At 39.8% G+C, this 23,918-nt stretch overlaps 1 pseudogene; it reads right to left on the reverse strand.

The window, feature by feature from the left end:
• Positions 1-8,717: 8,717 nt before the first annotated feature.
• LOC102018416 overlaps positions 8,718-23,918 on the reverse strand; it is a 35,873-nt pseudogene continuing 20,672 nt past the window's right edge.

Below are 23,918 nucleotides of genomic sequence, written 5' to 3' on the forward strand. Positions count from 1 at the left end.
ACATACCTTCTTCTCAGCTGCACATAGGACATTCTCCAAAATAGACCACATACTATAGCTCATGTATTGGAGGAAATTATAAAGATTAGAGAAGAAATAAGTGCATTGGAGACTAAGAAAACAATACAAAGCATCAATGAATCATAGAGTTGGTTCTTAGAAAGATTAAATAGAATCGACAAACCCTTAGCCAACTTTATCAAAAAAAGGAATGAAAAGACTCAAATCCATACAATTAGGAACGAAAAAAATGAAATCACAACGGACTCTACAGAAATCCAGAAGATCATCTATATCTACTTTAAGAACTTGTATTCTAATAAGATGAAAATACAGAAGAAATGGACAGATTTCTAGATACATGTGAATTACCAAAGCTGAATCAAGAAGATATAACAATCCTAAATAAACCAGTATCAGTCAGTGAAACTGAAGATGTAATTAAAAACCTACCAACAAAGGAAAGCCAGTCCCTGACAAATTCACTGCTAAGTTCTACAAGAAATTTAGAGAAGACCTAATACCATTACTTTTCAAACTCTTTAATTAAATTAAAAGGGAAACAGTACTCCAAATTCATTCATGGAATCAAGCATTAACTTGATACAAAACTGGAGAAGTACCCAGCTAAGAAAGAGAACTAGAGGCCAATCTCCCTAATGAACATACATACAAAAATCCTCAGTAAGGTACTGGCAAACAGAATGCAGCAAATCTTCAAGAAGATTACACATGATAAGCGAGTAGAATTCATCCCAAGGATACAGGGATGGTTCAACATACATAAATCAATAAATGTAATACACTATATAAGAGTCAAGGACAAGGGGCTGGGGATTTAGCTCTGTGGCAAAAGCGCCTGCCTGGCAAGCGCAAGGTCATGAGTTCGGTTCCCGGGACCAGAGAAAACGCCCCCCCCCAAAAAAAAGTCAAGGACAAAAATCATATGGTCATCTCAATAGATGCAGAAAAAGCTTTTGACAAAGTCCAGCACCCATTCATAATATAAACCTTATAGAAAATTGGAATAGATGGTCTTTATCTCAATCTGATAAGAGCCATCTATGATAGATCAACAGTCAACATCATATTAAATGGCAAAAAACTGAAAACTTTCACTCTAAAATCAGGAACAAGACAAGGATGTCCACTGTTTCCACTTATTTAACATAATTTTGGAAACTTTAGCCAGAGCAATTAGACAAGAGAAAAAATAAAATGAATAACAATAGGAAAGGAAGTTAAATTACCATTATTTGTAGATGACATGATACTCCAGATAGAAGACCTCAAAAAATTCCACTGAAAGACTGCTGGATTTAATAAACAAATTTGGTAGTGTAGCTGCATACAAAGACATCATTCAGAAATCAATAACTTTCCTGTACACAAACAACAAACTCAATGAGGGAGAAATTAGGGAAATAACACCCTTCACAATAGCATCCAAAAACATGAAATATCTAGAACTCAAAAAAAGTAGGCCTCCCAGATTTAAAGATCCAGTTAAAATATGGGCATCTGAGATGAATACACACTTCTAAGATGAACAAATATAAACAGTAGGTAAATATATGGAAAAATGTTCAACATCACTGGTCATTCAAGAAATGAAAATTAAAACAACACTGAGATTTCATCTCACCCTAGAAAGACTGGCTATTAGCAAGAAATCAACAAATAACAAATGCTGGAGGGGCTGTACGGAAGGGTAACCCTTAACTGTTGGTGGTAGTGTAGACTGGTGCAATCACTGTGGATATCAGCATGGAGATTCCAGGAGTGAAGTGACATCTCATTATGGTTTGAGCTGTATTTTCCTGATGATTAGTGAAGTAAACCTTTTTTCATGCACTGGATGGCCATTTGTATGTCTTCTTTTGAGAAATGTCTAGTTAGGTCTATCACCCATTTTTAAAAATTGGATTATTTGGAGTTTGGCTTGTTTACTTTTGCTATTGAGTTTTTAGAGTTCCTTATGTATTCTGGATATCAACCCCACATCAGATGTACAGCTTGTATACATTCTGTCTAATTTTGTAAGTTACAACTTCATTCTGTTGATTGTTTCTTTGCTCTACTAACCATTTAGTTTTGTGTGATCCCATTTGTCCATTTCTGGGGATCTTTAAAACATGCCTTGCCCATTCCAATGTCCCAGAGTAGTTCCCCTATGTTTTCTTCTAGAAGTTTCATAGTTTCAGATCTAACCTTTAAGTCTTTAATCCATTCTGGATTGATATGTGTCACGCATGAGGTAGAGGGCTGTGCTTTCATTCTTTTGCATGTGGATAACTTTGCAAGTTCATTTATGGAAGAGATTGTCTTTCTTCCAACGCATGTTCTTAGCAACTTTGTAGCCATAGCTGTTTGGAGTTGCTTCTAGGGTCTTTATGTTTTTTTCCACTGATCTCTCTTCATTTGTGCCCCATATGTTATTTTGATGACTAAAACTTTGTTGTATCTTTTGATGTCAGATACTGCAATGCCTCCTCTTTTATTCTTTTGCTCAGGATGGCTTTGACTATTAATGGTATTTTGTGGTTCTTTACAGATTTTTGGATTTTTTTTAATTCTGTGAAGAAAGTCCTTGGTATTTGGATAAAATCTGTAGATCACTTGGGATAGAATGGATATTTTTAAAAAAGTAAAATAGATGCACCTTGAGACCATAATAGTAAGTGAAATAAATCAGACACACAAGCTTAACATTGCATGGTTTCTCTTACATGGGATTCCCCCTACCGAATATAAGCAAAATAGTAGATAGATAATAAGAAGTAAGGGATTTTTTTCAAATGGAGGGGGAAGGATAGAGGGAGGCAGGAGAGAGGGATGGGAAAAGGGATGCAAAAGAAAAGGAACTGAGTGCAAGTAGATGTTTTGTATATGAGAAGGCGACCAAGAGTTGGAAGGAGCAGACAAGGATAGGAGGGGTAGGGGACAAAAAAAGAATTTTGATGTGTTAACTACATGTACCAACTCCCCACAATAAATGCTATCATTATGTGCTGCAACATATACTAGAAAAAAACCTTTACAAATTAAAAAAACAATCAGTTCTTCCCATTCATGAACATGAGATATCCTTCCTTTTTGTGTTTGTGTCTTCTTTGGCCTCTTTTGTTAAATTTATTCCTATGTATTCCACTATTGTTTGTAGCTACTGTAAATAGGATTGTTTTACTGATTTCTATTTCAGATATACACTACTGGCACACTGATTTCTTATATTTTAATTTTGGAGCCTGCAATTTTGCTGAATTTATTAGTTCTGTTAGCTTTTGCTGGAATTATTGGGGTTTTCCATATATAAAGATCATGTCCTCTGCAAATGGTGACAATTTGACATCTTTTATATCATAGATGTCTTGCCTAATTGCTCTTACTAAGACTTCCTGCACTATGTTGAATAAAAGTGGTGAAAGTGAGTATCCCTATCTTGCTCCAGGTCTTAGAGAGAAAGATTTTACCCTTCCCCCATTCGGTATGATGTTAGCTGTTGGCTTATTTTTTTGTTTGTTTGTTTTTTTTTTGTTTTTTTTGTTTTTTTTGTTTGTTTGTTTTTTTTTGGTTTTTCTCCGATACCGGGAACCGAACTCACGACCTTGCACTTGCCAGGCAGGCGCTTTGCCGCTGAGCTAAATCCCCAGCCCCATGTTGGCTTATTATAAATGGCCTTTCATTAGGTTGAGGTGCTACTTTTAGGCCTAGTTTTCAGTGCTTTTATATAAAACACCACGCTACACTAACAGATGAAAGGGAAAAGCCCTATGATCGTCTCAACAGATGCAGACGGTACATTGGTACCGTCAGGTACATTTGGTAAGAAGTGCATTTTGGGATACGTGGCCAGGGAAGGCCTCACTGAGCAGGTGATGATCGAGCAAAAGTTTGAAGGAGGTGAGGGTGAAAGCCCCCAGGGCAGAGAAAATAGCAAGAGCCAAGTCTCTGAGTAGGACTTGTGTCTGAAGGGTTTCACACAGAGAAAAGTGACTCCTGAAACTGAAGTGGAGCAAATGAGGTCAAGAGTCACAGCGGATGAGATGGAAAAGCTAAGGAGAGAGGAGAGGGGCAGTTATGTGGAGCCCGGAAGCCACTCCACGAACTATATCTTGAGTGTGAATAGGAACCGCAGGATCATTCTGAACGACAGGACCTATCTTGTACTTTAATTGGATCACTCTGGGGGTTTAGTGAGAGTAGATTGTGGAGAGACAATGTTGGAAATAGAAACTACTTAAGAACTTGCTGTAATAATCCAGACAAGAGGTAATAACAGCCTACAGGAGGCTGCTAGGACAGCTGGTGTCTTGGTACAGGAAGTTCTGAAGTTCTGGATACGTTTTTGCTGGATGCTCTTGTGCACATTGATCTGAATAATATATATTAAATGATGATCATAACATCCATGTATGTACCAAAATTATCATGATGAATGGTCATCAGTTTTGATATTATGTGTCCTAAAAAATACTCCTTAAAAGTGTAATATGTTACAGAATTGTGAAGTTTATGATCAAAAGGAATAACCTGGACATAAATGCTAGAGCAGAGGCTAAGTGTGTTACATATCTGTATGAATTTTACCTGAAAATAAGTGAAGAGTCATTTTTAAAAACATAGCAAACATTTTAAATACACATGTAACTAATAGTTTAAAGACCTGTTGGAAGGATTTGTTGATATTTGAAATTTTCTGTCCATCTAACAAGAATAGTCTACAGATTGCTGTATGCTCAGGCCTCATCAGAAAGGCCAATGAAATGTAACTGAAGAACCAAGTAGTTAAAGAATCTGGAACAAATCTACTGTCATCCTTTTGTTGAAAACTTTTATTAGTACATGTTTGCAGTACATAATTAATACCTTCACTGTAGGAAATGGATACATGCACATAACACATTTCAATCATTTCCCCCTTCCCCTCACCCCACTTTTATTTTTCCAGCATTAAATTCATTTATTTATCTTATAACTTCTTATAGAATTGCTATAACCCCCAAGAAGTACACTTACCTTTGTGTACTTGCAGGTTTAGAATTCTATAAGTAGATGGGTATGGCAGCATAGGGCTATAATCACAGTACTCAGAGAGGCTGAGGCAGGAGGATTGCAAGTTTGAGGCCAGCTTGGACAATTTAACAAGACATTGTCTAAATATAAAATAATAAAAAGGGCTGTGGATGTAGCCTATGATAGAGCTTTCCTGGGGTTCAATCTCCAGTGCCAAAGGGAAATAAAATCTGATGTAGAGACAAGCATACACTACGTACACAGTGGTGGCCAGGCCCTGTACTAGACATATGCTTTCCTATGTTATCTCATGTTATCCTCACAGTAACTCCACCATGTATATTTAATTTCATTTGTCAACATGAAACTCAGGCTTCCTCAGGTCAGTGTAATGAGTGGGGAAAGCATGTACATTTGTGATTTTGTATATGTGTTTTAGAAAGAAATATTTATGACTCCAGGGCTGCATGGCACTTTATAGGTCAATGGTACGAGATTAAGTATGGATGGGCTCTGGCCATTTTCATGGTTACCATGGGAATGGGGATTTCGTAGAGGAAATATGAGCCGTTGTGGCTTCTGCCCCAGGATATGCATTAGAATCACCTCGCATACCAGGGATATAGGTTTTTTTAATTTTTGAAAAGACTTCCCAGTGAATTCTATATAGACGGCCTATCACTCACCTAACACTCCATGCATGGCAGACACCAACTCAGAAGCGGGTGGAGGGAGCAACGCTAGTTACTTGACACATAGGGCCCACAAGTACCGAACTGAGCCTCATTGGGTATATGAGTGAAAAAGAAAATCTGGGCTTGTTGTTAAAGTCAAATATGAACAGTGTTTTCTTAAATTTTGTTTCTAAGAGGCCGATTACTGTGATTTAGATCTACGTGCCCCACACGTCTCACCATGTGGGTAGTGGTTGGATTGTGAGGGTGCAGCCTCTGGATCATCTGAAGTCGGGCACTAGGGGAAGGACTGGGAAAAGCGAATACCTGTCCCTAGCTCTTCCCTGCTCTATCTGCTTCCTGGCTGCCATGCATTGAACCTTTTTCTTCTGCCACATTTCTCTGCTGTTCTGTTCCTGCCTAGGAGCCAGCTGACCATGGACTGGACACTGAGCCGAAATAAACTTCTCCTCCTTTCAACTGTAGGTGCTAGGTGTTTTGTCTCGGGAAGTGACTAAGACCCCAATCATTCTGAAGTGCTGAGGCATCATTCCCTGCAGGGAGAGGCTCTCATGGAGTCACAGAGTGTTAGAGGTGGAAGAGACCCTGGAGATTTGTCCTCTCACTTTGGAGCTGCAGAACCGAGACTCAGGGTTGGAGGTCACAAGAATGCATCCCTGGCACTCAGTCCGTTGCTCACTCCGGTGAGCAATTCTGTCTGTCCTGGTACTGGCCTGACGCTGTCAGCCGTCCCACAGTAAAACCTGGTATCGCCTGAGTTCGATTTGAAGATCCAATTTGCCCACCCACAGCAGCGCCAAGAAATAAACTCTGAGTGATGAAAAAGCTATTCCCTGTCCACTCAGTTTTAATGATTTAGATTTCCCCTGCAAGCATAAGACCCTATCTTGGTTTTAAATGTCAGGACTTTTCTGTATTTTGCTTTCATGTTTTAAAGGTTATTCTAATACGAGTGGGGGAGAGAGAAGTAGAGCAGGCAGCCTCCCCCTAGTACTCCTGTCCTTTCTTTAGTCCACTACCCCTTCCTTCAGATCTCTTCATTTGACTCTCAGCCATAAATTTAATTTTAAGCAGAACATATTTTCTCATTTATTTCCCCAACTAGTTTTATACCAGTGCATTTTGGAAAGAAAAATGAAGGAAACATTTGTCCCACCTAAACCATTCTCAATCTTCTTTTCTGCTTTTGAAACGCACCTCAGTGGAATATTCTTTGTTCCAGCAAGAATTGAGGCTTGATTAAGAAGGAACTGGCTGGTCATCAGCCACTGACTTGCAGCGCGGATGAGACTCAGATTACAGCTTCTCTTCCTTCTCCAGCTGCCTCTCGCACTTTCTCTCCTCTCTTCCTTTCCTGCCCCTTGTTTTGGGTCAAAGACTCAGACCATCTGCTGGCCAGTGTGTTTTCAGCTGTACAGAGAGACTGCAGTAGCAGAGTGTGAACCCTTCTCGCCTTCTGAGAAGGTTACTTTGCTAAGACACAAACTATTAGACCCCTTGGTATCTTCCTCATTGTTCTATATATTAAAAACAATATTTCTTCCCTTCAAAGGATCAAGGAATGATGGGGAAAAAAGCTAAGGAAAATATATCCGAGGGCCTAGGTTCTCATGAGCTCATGATGTAATTGTGGTTGAGCCCCTGCAGTTTGGTAATGGAGGCTCAGAAATCATTTCAGATTGCTGAGGTTCTTCACAAACCAGGCTGTCTGTCATGGAATTCCTCACTTGGAAATGTTACTGTATAATCACAAGTAATCATAAGGAGGAAAACCTATGGAATGATGACTCTACAATAATAGTGCTATCAGGAAGCTCAGAGTCCAGTACGTAGATCACCTTTAACAAATAAGCACAGTAATGTGCATTGTGCCATCAGGGCAGCCATGGTTTTCTCATCTGCAATAAATTTATTTCAACATACTTTATTATATGTTGTATTCATCTTTGTGAATCTTCTTATCATTGGGAAAAAAATTCCAGGATATTTCTACCTCCATCTATGTCTTCCTCTATCCATTCGTCTATAATTTTTCTCTACCTCCATTTTTACCTTCTTTTTACTGCCATTTATTCTTCATCTTTCCTTTCACCTGTGCCCTTATCTACATCGACAACTGCAGAGGAGAAAGGCACAGTCAGACCCTGTCTTTGTAGCTTTCCAGTTGTGTGTTTTTAACTCAAATTTGAATATGAAAGCATGCTTATGAAGCTGCTGACACAAAGATGGCTCACATCTGGCCTTGGAAACCTCCGCTGTGTTTCCATAAGAAAGCCATCCATTGACAGACATATTAATGGGACTGTGATAGAGAACCCAGAACTTAAAAAGTTCTAACCCATCAAGAAATACCATTCATCATTTCATTTTTTGGAAAGGATATAAAAAATGAAATGTCAGAACTATAATGTCAGGACCATTTAAAATGTCAAGTGCTTGTTGTTGCATAGCCTGGCTGGCTGCTGTTCTGATCCAACCTCCAACTGGCATAATAATTACCGATGATACATCACATTTTCATGCACAACTGGACTCAGATTTATAACAAATCCGATGGAAACATTCTCACTGCCCAGCCTGAAGTTTTCTCCTTTTCCTACATAGCTTAAGACTTTTCCTTCAGAGCAAAATATTATTACCAATTCAAGATGGCATTCAGGGTAAGGAATGAAAAATATGGGCAGAAAAAAAACATTCTCAAATAGACCAGCGCTTAGTCATTTATAATATGCAAATGCAACAAGAGCCAAGAGGCAGCAAACACATTTGTCAAATGCATGTTTAAACTAAAAATGCTAAACTGCAGAGATACTTCCCGGATAATCTGATTCTATTTCAAGATACAGATTACTTTATGCATACACGGAAACATACAGGCAAGGTCTACTGTATTGTGAACCTATAGGTATAGAGACAATCTTTCAATGCAGTTATCATGTTTTAATCTGCAGAGAGAGCACTTATGCACAAAAGGAAACTCATCTGTGATCTTTATGGAAGTTTCTATTAGATTAAAATAAATGTTATGTTCCCAAGCCTGTAACAATTCTAGTAGAGACCTAAAGCCAACAGTATGTGCCGGTGGGAGATTTCATTTCTGCCCCACTGAAAGGTCGGTGCTCACTGAAAGCTGGGAAGGGGATTCTCACATCGACTTCACTTTCACCTTTGCTAGCTGAGCCTTGTCAGGATGTCTCAAGGAATTTGTGTCCATGTCTGTGTGCTTCCTGTTATAGATGACGTTCAGCACATCAAAAAGGTTGAAGCTCTTGGAAACAAAATCTAGGAAGTTGGATCTTTCACCATGCCATTGGTAAATACTTCTGAAGTCAATTCTCCTAAATTCCACTCTCCTGGGAAGTAATAAACAAGCAATTAACAAGAAGGATTTGTTCACATCACTCACTGGCACATACAGTACAGTCACTAGTATTTTGATATCCTTTCACTTGTATGTAAGGCCTTTGAAGATCTTTACATGAAAAACAAATCTGAGGGTGGGGATGCCCATGCAAATAAAATGATGACTACAATATACTTTCATTTTTACCTGAGAACACTGGATAACATACTGGATTAAGTAAGGGTAACTGTGAATTTACATCTCTGTCCAGTATTGTTATTTGACCTTTTAATCCTGAAACTTATGAGCAAGTCGTAGGAGCATGACAGGCTTTAAGTCAGGAGGGAATGCTTATTCTTAATATTCTTCTCTCTGAGGAAATAATTTCAGGAACTGTTGAAAGCAGCAAGCAAGCTTAAGCATTTATTCATTCTACATTTTATTATCGATCACTAGTTTTCTTCTTTCCTATTTTCCGAAGCCCAATTTTACCATTTTGACTAAGGTCTTGGGTGTGCTATCAATCCTTCACCCCTACCTGTGTGTCCTGGCTGCCATGTTGCCACTGCCTTCATTCCAAGAGATGACGTTCTAAGGCGTGGAGAGGATTCTCTGCCGACACAATTTGAACTGGGATTATGAGTGTGTTGCAGTTGAAAGATGCAGACGTAGTTCTTGACCTCACAGAAGCTGCACCCAGTAGAGTTTACGACTGGGTGAAAGATTGTCAAGGACAAGTCAGGTGCATTCAACAGCCGGAGAAAGTGCATCCAAGGTAGAAAATCATCAGGAGCTTAAAAAAAAGGAAAATCATCAAGAGCTAAAACCAGGCGTTACACTGTGTAGATGCAGCACTGGTGATAAAGGTCCATGCAGGACTCCGGGTAACAACAGTGAGGCGTAGAATCCTCTTTGTGTCACAGGGAAAATGCAGCCATGAAGTGAACCAGTGAAGCAGAGAAGACAGCGAATAAAAAGGAGTGGGGTGGGTGTGTAAGCCATGGACAATGACGATGGAGCGGGAAGACCTCTAATAATCACAGCATATCTTCTCCTTGGCAAATGGAACGCACGGTCAGTAAGTTCCCAACCCCAAAGATGTCTCAAATTTCAGGGCTCAGGATGACCAAAGCCAAGTAGGAGTGGAGCCGTGGAAGCTGGAATCCGTACAGTCGGCTGTTACGGAAGTTCATTATTATTACAAAGCTGCAGCCGAACATTCCAGGGTACAGGCGCCATTTCCACTGAAAAGCAACACAGGATACTGACATTGAACAGAGAAGAAAGGTAGAGTTCTTCACTGCTGTTTTTAAAAATTTTCTTCAAAACAGCTATGAACTGTACATAATGACCTTTCTCGTGTTACCTAACCATTTACCATAAACAATCTTTTTTCTGAATCAGTTCCTCCTACAGTACTCTACAATGTTTATTATAACTTAGCTACTTCCTTTGAAACTTTCCTCCCTCTACCGCCCACCATTCACTCATTTATTCATCACTTATTAAGCCCTGGATATAATTACCATTTTCACCGTCATGGTTATGCCCACTGCAACCAGCGACAGGGTTGTAAGCAGGTAGGGGCTCAGACAGTAAATGCTGACAACTTGCCTTCCTTTATGTGTTGCTCTTAAACACTGTTTCCTAACTCTCTTTTATGGGGTGATGCCCAAGCAAATTAAAAGGGTCACCTAGGAAAATTCAGAAGCTTCCTCCCAAAGGATCTACCGGCTCAGAGCCAAAGCCTGTGACAGGTCAGAGTGGGGAATCACACAGCTCAGAAGGACCTGAGTTTTATTAGCATTATGGTCTCAGAGTGCATCCATTTTTCTAAAATGACTCAAATTTATAAGAAATGTGGAGGTAGAGATTGTGGTCTTGGGAAGAGGAGGGTCACTTAGGGCCACATTACAATTTTTGTAGCACATAATTCAGGCATTGCACAATTTTGGCTTTCTATGTTTTAGTATACATATACACATAATTGGTAACTACAGCATTTAGGGATGCTTATGTGTTGGTGAACATATAATATGTTGTAGTTTTGGGATCCCTAAAGTTAAGTGTAGAGGTTCTCCCATCACTCCCACTAATATTAGAAGCTTCATTGGTAGTAGGACAACTATTTGTGGAAACTTATCTTCATTCTGATTTTGTAATTTGGTTATTCTGTTAATGCTCCCAGGTCATGCATTTTCTCCCATTCACATCTTAGAAGATCTTTTATAGCAGAACAAAACATCACTTACTCCCCCACACACACAAAACAAAATTTAGTGAACACACCTACATCAGTATATTTGCTCTAAAGGATTCAGCTTGGTTTTAAAAGAAATCAGTCTATATTTTAAAAAACATGTTTTCTCAATTCTTTGTAACTGTAATTTTTTGAAAAGAATATTCTGGCCGGAGAAATTGACATGGATGGGGTTGGGGAGACTCAGATGAGGCTGAGCAGGTGCTCTACAGAGGACACCGCTGAAGATTTTAAAGGAGACAAGTTTTGTGTTACTTAGCAAGGAGGCACTAGAGGTGGTGAGCATTTTAGAGCCTTTTTTATTCTTTCTGAAAAATTAGTAAGTATTTTGTGATAAATAATAATGACACTGACCTTGGGGAAGAGGTACACATACATACAGGACCGTCTCACTTTCGCTCCCCCTTCCTTTACCTTCCCACCTACCCTCACGCCTAGATCTCCCTCCCACTTCCACAAAGTCGACCTCCGAACTTCCTGCACACTGGAATCATTTGGAGTGGCTTGAGACTGTAACACTGACTGAAACAAATCCGACACAGAAGTTTAAATATTGCATGGTTTTCCTTAAATGAGAAAGCCAAAGCACAGGTAAGGAACAAAATAAAAGTACAACATCATAACAAGGGCACAAAGCTGGAACTGCTCTTGTTTTGGGGGATCTTACATCTCCTCACCTTTTTTTTTTTCTAAACTTAATCCTGCACTTCTCTTTTGCTTAGGCTTTTCATTTGCTAATTGTTATGATAATTGTGAATAACTGATAGTGCTTATTCTTTTGCCAAAACAGATATGATATTGGTCACATTTTTGCAAACAGTTGAGATTTTCACGTATGTGCTAGAAGGCTTTCATGGTTGTTTCTCTGTGTGTTTTGATCTTCTTTATCTTTGTTTGCAATATACATGACCAGACAAAAATGAATGCTTGCTTTCTATTTTGAGAAATCAAAAGTATGTGTGCATATAGTTAAAAGCCTTTGGTTTACTTAACTGAACATCTCTATTCTTACCAACATGGATATTTTGATAATAGTGACAGTAAACAATGACAAATACATTCGAGTATACATACTAAGACTTGCACGAATGTATTTTCTTCAGCAATACTAATTCCACCTATATTTGTGAATAAGGCAATGTACAATATTCTCCTCCATCAGATACTGGCCCAAATTCTGCATTCTTGTAAATATCAACCCTGTATGTCATTACAATTTTTCAGCATTTTTTGATACCTGGAGCGATCTGTCTCTTGATGAGATGATGTAAAAAGCCTGTAGTAACTTCTCATATGAAAGCAAATAGTTCTGTTTATGCGTTTCCCAAGAAACAATGACTAGTGCTATTCCAAAGTGGAACAGCAATCTTTGTCAGCGAGAACAGTTGCCAGTGCAGTACTCCTATAAAGAGAACAGTACTCCTATAAATTATTCTAGAAACCGTATTGGACCTTTGTGCTGTCGCATACTCTTCTACGTCAGAGTCCACTTCCACAGCTTCAGCTGCTGCGTGAGGACAAGGTCTGAATCCCCATCTCTTTTCAATCTCTCCATTTCTATTTCAAACCCCCTCTGTCCATATTCCCCATTTCCTTAACTTTGCTCCCATGGAATCAGCCTGGATAGTAAACAAAAACGCTTGGATAATTTTCTTGCTTTCCGGAATGCACTATCTGTGTTTTCAAACTACTAGGTTATAACAATTACACTGATGATAAAAAAATGCAAATGCTACAGAAAGATGTAATGAAAAGAAAGAATCCTCAAGCTACTAGAAATTTAGTTTTTTTTTTTTTGTCCTAAGGAGAGCACACTCCCTGTAATTCTCCACAGGGATTTCTATCCCCACGCTCAGCACTGGAGGCAATGTCTATGGGTATTTTCACACACCCTTCTCCTGCTCTCTTGAAAGTCAGCATACAGACTGTCTTACACATTCCTTATGTCCTCTGTACTCCGTTTGCTGCCAACCTGCCTCCAACTTTGACAATTAAAATGAGATATAACAAAACCTACACCATTGTTCATTTGAAGACTACATCTCTGCCTCCTTAGTCCAAATAAAGTTTCGCTGGCTCCATCACCCGCCCCCTAACTTCCCTGATCCTTTACAGCTCCCCTCGGCCTCCTGACACCTCTGTACAGCTTGCCTCTGTTTCTTGAACGCTTTTCCACCCACGGACTTATTTTATTCTTTGACCTCAGAGCAGGTAAGTGAACAGAGTGACGTGAGGTGGGGAGAGGCAGATGGTTGCTACTGATAGAACCTCATTGTCTTTCTGAGACGTACCTCTTGTCCAATCGTTTAGCTTCCTCGTAGTGGTGACCTCATAGGAACTTCCTGTCAGCCTCCTCACCCTACCATCCTGCCGCAAGAGTTGCCCCATTTGACCCCTACAAACTGCCATGCTTACCACAGGTACACCGGTCTCTACTGCCCTCTTGTGTCCACTGGGAGAAGTGACCCAGGGTGGTCAGGTTGATTTTGCAGGCCTTACTTTAGATTGATAACCACACACACAGGAATCCCCACACCTCATATGTATTTCCTTTACCTTCTTTGTGATAGCTTATATTTTTCACAATGCCAAGTTTTCTGCTTTTCAAGAACCATTTTTAGATATGCTGCCTCAGTCTTGAATCAAATGTGCAACTTCCTGTTTACCGAGATGGAGGCCTTTGGGCCTGTGCATTCTTCCTTTCCTGGGATGTCTGTGTCCTCTCGCTCCACCTCTGCCTCTGAAGTAGAAATGATCTGCCAAAGAGGAACCCGGACTTTGTGATAGAAAGCGCAGATGGAGAGCTGCACGGTAAGAGTGCAAATAGAGAAAGCTACATAAAGTTATAGACAACGCTCCAGAAAAGAGTAAACGAGGGGAGAAAAAAGTGTCATGGTAGAAGTTAGCAAAGGAAGGCTTTCTACTGGAACGAAAATGGTTTTATTCATAAGTTGATGGGAAATCGTCACTAAAGAAGTACTGTAGGGATTAACGGAGCATTTCCAGAGCAAGCAGAGGAAGGCACTTCATCCCCTCGGCTCCCAGCTCCTTCCCTGGGATCTACACTTACTCCTCTTTACATACCTCAAAGGCTCAAGCACCACACATGTAATATAAATACGGTCAGTAAGTGCTTATGCCATGGAATGTACTGACTAGAGAAGACTGGACTTATCCAGTGGGGAAGCCCAAGTCACAGCTGTGGCTGTCTTGGAAGGCTTCTGCTTTTGTCTGACTGACACTCGCCACTACCATCTTCTACCTTGAAATAAAAGCAAGCCAGAGGCTCACACTGACATCACTGTCTACACTGATCTTATGAAAGACCAGGATTCCTCAGGCCTCAGAGTCTGCTGGCCGTTGAGGGTTTGTGAGGCTGTGCAGAGAGACAAATCAGAGAGTTCGATTTGTTGGAAACAAATACTTTTTACGACATTTCTACTCCCATGTGAGAGAATCTGAGGATGTGTTTTGCTATCCAACCTTCTCCAGTTGTTAAAAATAAAGAGAAAGGGTTAGTTCTGGGTAATGAGGCCTGGGAATTAAATGAACTGATTGAAGTCTGAGGTCTTTTTCTGATTTTCATTTGCAAGGGTACATGTTTTCAGTACAAAATGATTACATTCATGGTGGGAAGTTGACGCACGTACATAACACATCTCAATTCTTTTGAAGTTTTATTTTGGAAAATGGAAAGGGATCTAGTGAACATATTAGGTAACAAAAATGCAAAGTGCCTCTTGGAGAAGATTTGTAGGGGTCTAGGTGGTAAGAGCTCTGAAGAAAGGACATTATTCTGGATTGTAGATTGGTTTATTTGAATCTTAGGGATAAACACAAAAGTAATACCAGAACAAAGGAAGCACCTCAGGTTTCCTCTCTGGCTTCCACGCTGGCACCTCTGGGTCCCGGTGCCCTTTTGCAGGATCGATCGGAAGGACAGATACACGCCTTCGAAGAGTGCTGAACTTCTCTCACACCCTACTGGCGCCTTTCCATCATCAGAGCTGTCTGGCGGCCGGGGCAAATGACACTTCCCAGCTTCCTGCGAGGAAGACTCAGCCTCTCCCCCAGGTGATTAAATTAAAAGACTCAGACTCGACATAGAAATTCATAAGAAAATGCAAGAGGATTAGTCATCTGGGAATCTGAGGATGACTATCTTGACTGAACATAAAGGGACTCTGAAAAAAATTGCTGGCCACGTATTTCAGTTAGAGGGAACAGTCTTAAATAAGACAGCCTCTCCCAAGTATTGCTAACCTTGATTCCAAGATTAAGAATTATGAACGGCACTAAGAACCCACTCTTCAGCTTTCCAAGTTTAGGTGTCACAGGCAGTGAAATACAGGACAATAATAAGAGAAATAATTGCATCCATGAAGCATCACACTAGACAAATATTTTCAGGATTTCTTGGTGTTTGCGGTAGAGGTTCCAACAACCCGGAAAATTTGGCCAAGTGTCTAGTTATCCTCAAAGGTGTTTATTCTCACTGCTCTTGTTCAGTTTTGTCTTAGTGGCTTTTTCATTGCTGAAACACAGTACCTGACATGCAAAGGAGAAAAGGGTTTTTTTCGCTCTTTGTAGGTTTCAATCCATAGTTGGCCGGCTCCAAGGCAGGATGGCATGGCAGACGGTAAAAGCTCATGGCATGGTGAACAGAAGCAGAGAGTAAAGGGAAAAGAATGGGAGCTAGACCCTTCCAGGCCATACCCTGATGCCCCACCTCCTCAGACCAGGCTTCACCTCCCAACATCCAACACCGCATTTAGCTACGAACTTATCAGTGGGCTAATTCACTGATCAGAGTCAAGCACGCATGACCCAGTCACTTCCCCAAAGCCTCACTTATGGGCACATGAGATCTGGGGAGACATCTATCTAAACTGTAGCAAATATAGTACTTGAAATTTTTGCCAGAGCAATTATGAAAGACAAAGAATTAAAAAGGATGCAAAAAGGGAAAGAGGAAATCAAATGATTACTGTTTGCATGTGATATGATTCTACACTTACAAGACCGTAAAGCACTCACCGGAAGGATCTTAGAATTAATAAATCCAGCAAATTAGCAGGATGTGAAAATCAAGAGTTTTTCTGTATATGTATCAATAACCTAATGAGAAAGAAATCAGAAAAGCAATTCCATTTATAATAGCTCCAAGAAGATAAAATAGTTAAGAATAAACCTAACCAAAGAGGTGAAAGACCTCCACAATGAACATTACAGACCTCTGGAGAAATTGAAGAGATAGATGAATGGATAAGTAAAATGATAGTGGATACATAAATATGTAAGTATTATTCAGAGATCTATCCTATACCCATGCCTCCACGAACTTCTTCATTTCTAACATTCCCCACCACAGTGGTGGATTTTTAAATTGTATGTTTGTTTTTTTTTTCCCGGTACTGGGAATTGAACTCATGACCTCGTGCTTACCAGGCAGGCGCTGTGCCGCTGAGCTAAATCCCCAGCCCCTGTGGTGGATTTTTACAACTGGTTTCCACTGATGTGTCTGCATTGACACGTCACTGTCATCCAAAGGTGCTAAGTTTCACTCATGGTGTCGTACATTCTTGGACAAACACATGATGACGTGTATCTGCCACTACGGTACCACACACAGTATTTTCTTGCCCTCAAATCCTGTTCTGTACCTCAGACATCTTCACTAGCCCCTGGTAACCACTGATATGTTCACACTTTTGTCTTTTCCAGGTTGTCATATGGCTGGATTCATATAGTAGGTAGCTATTCCAGATTAGTTTCTATTAATTAGTAATAAACATTTAAATTTCTTTCATTTCATTTCAGCACTGAATAATAGTCCTTTGTCTGGATATACTTCAGTTTATCCATTTAATGTCATGGGTGCTTCTAAATGTTCAAAGATGAACAAAATTGTTATAGATATCCACGGGCAGATTTTATGTGGGTGTGTTTTTAACTCCTTTGGTAACCACAAGGTATTTGGGTAGTATGGTATAAGTATGTTTACTTTTAAAGAAGCTGTGAAACTGTCTTCCAGCACTGCTGTATCATTTTACAATGAATGAGCGTTCCTGCTATTCCACATGCCCAATGGTCACTGGTATTTTCAGTGTCCTGGATTTTCACTGTGATAGTACATGGATAGAAGTTGTTTTAATTGACAGTCCCCTAATGACATATAATGTTGAACTCCTCTTCATGTTTGCCTTTATTTGATATCTGTATATCTTCTTTAGTGAGATCTTCCTTTTTACCATATTTAATGATGGCATTTTCAGACATGCATATTTGTGTGATACCACTTGCTAATTGCTGGGTGTTTTAATTACTTTTCTCATTGCTGAGACAAAATACACAACCCCCAAAGCGAAAGGAGGAGAGGTTTATTTAGCTCACAGTTTATAGAGGTTTCAGTCCACCCCTAGTTCTGCTGGCTCTCAGACAGGATGGCTTGGCAGAGGAGAACAGTTCATGATGTCCAAAAGGCAGCAAAAGCAAACAGGGAGGGGGACAAGGCTCTTTTTACCCCTTATATTGTGTGCAGGGTACCTGATCTAGGGCGGGTGTAACACCTCAATCCTAGCCAGAATTCTGCCAAACCAATTAATGGACTGATTTACTGTCACACACCCTTAATCCTAGCAGCACACACTGTAGATCCAGCCACCTCTGAAAAGCTCACCTCCCATGGCTAGTGGACATCTAGACACAAACTATAATACCGGGCTACAGGAGAGGAATTTTCTGTTGTACAATATCTTTGTACTTTAAATCTTGATGCAGTCTTTCATTAGTTCTGGGAGGTATTTTGCCAGTTGTTTAGGGTTTTCATAGACAATCCTGTCATTTGGAAAGAAAGCCAGTATTATTTCCAAATCTAGATGCCTTTTCTTTTCTTTTCTGTCTTAGTGAATTAGCGAAGATTTCCAGTATGATGCCCGAAAAGCAGTAGCATCATTGCCTTGTTTATGATCTTAGCGAGAAAGCTTCCGGTTTCTCATCATTAAGTCTGATATTTGCTGCCTGTTTTTTTCCAGATATTCTTTATCCCATTGGGGTGGTCTTTTTAGAAAAAAAAATCTACTCATGCCAGAGAAACACTGAAATGCTATGACAAAAGGTTTAGCACTCACCGTATGACCCCTCTACAGTGGCTTATTTCTTCTGCCTTAGTATCTTCAGGCTGTGTTCTTTCCTCAGGGAGGAAACCAGGTACTAATCTTTAATAGAAGGGAAATATCAAATATATCTTGTATTCTTTTTTATAGACCCTGCTTGATATTTTTAGGCTGATAAACTTCAGTGTAGCATAATTCCTTTAAGTGCCCAATTTAAAGCTGAATTGAAATATATGAGACATTTTCTGTAAAGATTTTGGTTTTTTTAGTCATTCTTGGAAAGGATTATTGAAGTGTGGCATTGTAAGCAGTTCTCCTTATCTTGTATTAAGCTGATGAAATATTGTCAGTTGAAAGAGAAACAGTCTTATCACTCATAGAACTTGTATACTTCAAATTTTGCAAAAATGCTCATCTTATTAAGGCAGCTCTGGGCAGGCAGGTGACCCACTCTCTGTTATTTTCTCATGTAAGTACAGGTGCCCATGATAGCACATTTAGCCAAAGAAGACAAGATGTCAACTGCAATTCTGTTTGGAATATGTGTGATGTCAATACTTATTTATGAAAGCAGGATGGAACATAAAGTATCCATCTCCCTTGGAGATGTGGGGCTTTAGACTTTTCGGTCTGGAATATATGTTTGTTTTAAATTTCAAGCTTATTTGAATAGCTCCACCAAGTCTCGAAAAAAAACCAACTGATGAATTACCAGCATTTGTGGAGAGGAAAATAAAGCCTGATTCACTGGTTAATGGTTTCTTTTATGTTTTTCTTTTAAATAAAATCATATCTCACATACTGGAATCCAATATACTAATAACTATAAGGTTGTCCAAAATGTATTACAGCCTTGTATTTTCCACAATGCTAATGTTTTACTTCTATATTGAGAAAAAAAATAATAAAATCTTTAAAAATCTTTTCACTGCATTTTTTTATGTTTTACAATTTAGTTGCTTTATCCCATCAATAATTTTAATGTTTATTGGAAGAGACTTCCGGTAAAGGATGAAGGTCTAGTTGAAAGGGTTTCCTAAAGAAAAATTGCTCGAACATACAAAAGGCGACTGGTCTTTCCCCTTGTATCTGCGTTTTCTCCTGCCTTTTACTTCACCTCACTAATCCCCAGCCAAGCCATGGCTGAGAGGAAGAAGATGCCAGAAGGGTTGAAATGAATTTAGCGTGACATCAAGATATCATGTACTCAAATTTGGCAGGTCATGATGGTTATTTTTTAGAAACAGAACCGAAAGTTGGAGGAACGAAGCAGATTACACCGGGGTGTGTCTGCTCTTGGGCTTTCTTCCTGCACCAGTGGGGAAGACCTAACCGTACAACTATTCCCTGGGCAGTTACTGGGCGAGTTTACTAACAGGTCACGGAAGAAGACTCCAGCAACGTTAGCTTATTAGGAAGGTGATCGCCCTGAGTTTTCATAAAAATATTGCTTGCTGCTGGCTAGCTTTATTCTGCAAGCTCTGCTTTGGCGGTCACTTTTCTTGATGTCACCTGCATGATAAGCGCAGCGACAGACGCGGGGCGGGGCGGGGGGGGATGTTGCTTTAGACAATTTGGGATTTTATTATTAGGCTCAGTTCCCGGATGGCACTGACACCTTCCGCTTCAGGCTCTCAAAGCTCTCGGTAAGCTGCACTGGGAGATGAACATAAATATTTTCCACTGAATGGTTTTTAAATGGACAACCTGATTAATCTACACACAAAGCTGATTTGAGGGAAGGGAACTTGCTACTGATACAAGTGCGTCTTCTTCCGAAAGCTTCTGGAAGCAAAACATTCCCTGCTTTATTTCAGCATTCTTTCTCGAAATTGGGCAAATTAACTCTTACAATCCACTGCCCAACTCTTCTTTCCAATGACCTTTCTATTTAAGATTTTTGTAAAAGTGTGCTTTGCTCTGGTCCATGTGATGTACTAGCTGGTGTGAATACTGAAGGAGGTTTCAGTTAAACGTTTATTGTGTAAATCAGAGACAAAATATAGATTACTGTCTTCTGTTAACTCCTGGATTCCAAGGGCTGGAGAGGGAGATGATCGGAGAAATTGAGAAGTTGAGATTTTCTAGCACATGTGGTTAGGGACAAAGAGCAGAGAAGTCCAAAGACTTTTCTCAGGAATGGTCCAAAGGGACACTCTAACGCTTTGATTTCCATAGCTGAGCCCTAGGACCCCTGAGGCACACAGATCTATCTGGAGAGGTCTTCTGTGGGCTGAGCCTAAGAGGGGTTTATAATCTCCTCACATCAGTGTCATACAGAGAGTAATAGAACGTGCACACACCCAGGTCCCACACCCCAGTAAAACAGCATCAAAGCTGCTCAGGATGGGGTCCAAGAGTCTGCATTTAAAAATGTTCCCAGCTGATTCTTATATGTCCTAAAATTTGGGAACCACAATTTAATTTTCTTTGCCACATCTTTTTCTGTAGGCAACTTAATTATCTGGCCATCTCTTTAAGTGGCTCTTTAACTGTGACTTATGTCAATGTGAATTTTTGTTACTTTATTAAAACTAATTAGAAAAATTACTTCTCACATGGTTCAGTCCCGGAATAATGGCATACTGATAGGAATGCAATCCAATGATAAAAAAAATCAATTTCATAATTATAAGTCTTCACTTCCATTTCTGGAACAAACAGGAGTACCAAGCAAATATCTCCCACCTCCCTGACGCTTAATTTCCAGCGATCCACATTTCCTGGTTCCTTCACTGCCAGCTATAGCTTGGGAACATTTCATTCTTCTATTCCCATCAATTCTTCTCATAATTCTCAATAGTAAGTTTCCAAAGAATTAGCTTGATAGTGGGAGAATCTCCTTTGAAGTTGTAGAAAGAAATTTGAAAGAAGAGTACACACACACACACTCACACACTCACACACTCACACACACACAAACATACACACCACAAAGGGATGATCAAACTATACAATAAATATTTAAATTAAAAATGATTATGACAAAAAACACATTGCCATTAATCCCTCTCAAAATACTCCTGGCTTCAAATATGTGTATGCATCATTCTTGCTGCTTTGTGAAGCAGTTCTGGAAGTCCTCTTTTCTGAGTGTCTTTACCAGACGTGATAAAAAATATAGTGAAGGCTGCTGTGTGCCATCCAATGTGAAGGCAGGCTCGTTAAAACTTCAGTGTGTTTTCGTCTGCCTCACTCAACAATCTGGCACCATGAACTCCCGGATCTTCCCCAAAGTCAAAATAACCATTAAAGGTGGATATTCTGAATTCATTCAGGACGTTGAGACAGCCGCAACAGAGCAACTACAGGCATTCATGAGAGAGAATTTCTAGAATTACTTCAGAGGGTGTCCAAGAATGACGGGATAAGCACATCTGAAGTGAGACCAGGTATTTTGAGGGTATTAATGGTAATGTATCTTTTATTACAACAATTTTTTAAAAATTTAAACATTCAGCATATTTTTCTTATCACACCTTGTGTGGGAGGGGAAGGATGTCAAATTTAAGTTTATTCATGGTCTCCAAAAATGGAAGCCATAGCCACATGTTTTACATCTGTAAATGAAGCATAAAAAGATGAACAATACATGTTTAAATTTTCCTTTCTCCCAGTAAGTAGACTTTAGAAGTCTAATATATTAGTAATAATAATAGTAATAATAATAATAATAATAATATCCCACAGAGCTTTTCCTCCATAGAAAATTCATAGGTGAGATATATTGTCTCCAGGTAATATCCGTGTCTTGCCATAATCACAGCTATTTCCGGGATATAATCAACTTGTAATGTAAGTAGAAGTTAAAATATAAAGCTTACATGTAAATGAAAATAACTACTTTTATTACTAAATATGAGGTACCATTTACTTAAAAAAAAGTCTTTTCCCAAAGCATGTCTTCATCACTTTTCATGCATTACCTCTCACAGAGACTTGCAGGTTGTCTTATTATTCTGGTTTTACAGAGTACACGACCAACCTTGAGAAGCGTTAAATAAAGGAGCTAAGTAACAAAATAGCATTTAAACCAGGTCCCCCTTACTCTAAGTTCTTCACTTCTTATAGCACCCAGCATCACCCTCAGAACGCAGTGCAACTGAATTCTCTTTCTAGAAGAGGGGCCACAGCCTAGAGTACGTGGCACACTTTCACTGTGGCACGCACTGGGAGTATAAAGTAGGACAGCTCAGAGTGTATAAGGTTGCTGCACTTTGGAGCGCACGCTGGTGCTTGCTTCGGCAGCACATATACTAAAATTGGAGCACATGCTGCCCTCATACCTTGTGCTCCTAAGGACAACCTGACCTGGATGCAATAAGCTCTGTAGTGACAGGAAGACTATGAGCTCAAAGGGCCCTTAGAGCCATCACTTTGGAGACCTCTCACACACTGCCCTCACACCATCTGGCTCACTGAGAGAAGAGATATCCCAACCCTCTGATCCTTTTTGGAATCTTTAGCTCCTGCCTCTCTTTCCATCCATAGTGTAGTTTCCAGCAACCCACAAACCACAGCCTTTCCAACCCTACAGTTTCTCTAGAAAGTGTTCCCAGATGTCCTTCTATGGCCTGGTGCATTCATTCCGGGCCTACCTCAGTCGATCCTATTCTTAGACTTCACCCACACTCTTGGCTAGGAGTCCGTGGTCATCTTCCGCTGTGTCGACTGTTCTTGCTCTGACTCAGCATCTTCGGCCCCTCTTCAGGGCCTTGAACCTGCATGGCAAGTGTGACTAATCCCTCCACTTCTCCACCTTGTAAAAGTGGACTCTCACATCAGGAATCATCCGTTATGCCCAGTATGGTCCCACCCATGCTTTCTCTCTGTCTTCCTGCCTGAGTGACCCCAGAAACTGATACTTAAAGGATATATTTCAGAGACATTTGCTTTGGATGTGGGAGCCATGAATTTATAAACTGGGCAAAGTCATTGAGGGGATCTTGCTTCATTTCATTGAGGTAGATTCTAGAATTTCCATTGCAGGAACATTTCTTCATTTTCAGATGGTAAATAAACTGGGCCAGTGTTAATGATAACAATAGCAAATCATGATGACAGTGACCATTGGTGTTGATGTGTTGCTTGCCATCTGTGTAAGGCCAAAAATTGGGCTTTGCATATAGCTCATTGAACTCAAAAGAATCCTTACACAGTGTCAACCAAGAACCATAGTACCCTGGGCTCTCAAAACATTAAGTCTATGAAGGCTGGGGTGTATCTCAGTGGCACAGCACATGCTGAGGGCCTAGGCTCAATCCCTAGAACCATTACCTCCAAAAGGGAAGTAGAAATTATTACTATTATGGCAACTGATGGTAAATACATCTATGGGCCATCTAATTCAGAAAAATAAATAATACAATTCCATTATTCACCAAGACATAGACCAGATAAAAATGATTTCCTCCCATGGAAGTAACATTCTATTACTTTCAGCAGCATCAGTATCTGTGAAAAATTCATGAACTTTCACAACCACCTCA

The sequence above is a fragment of the Chinchilla lanigera genome, unplaced genomic scaffold, assembly GCF_000276665.1.
Source record: "Chinchilla lanigera isolate Chin_1 unplaced genomic scaffold, ChiLan1.0 scaffold00026, whole genome shotgun sequence".
Taxonomy (NCBI): domain Eukaryota; kingdom Metazoa; phylum Chordata; class Mammalia; order Rodentia; family Chinchillidae; genus Chinchilla; species Chinchilla lanigera.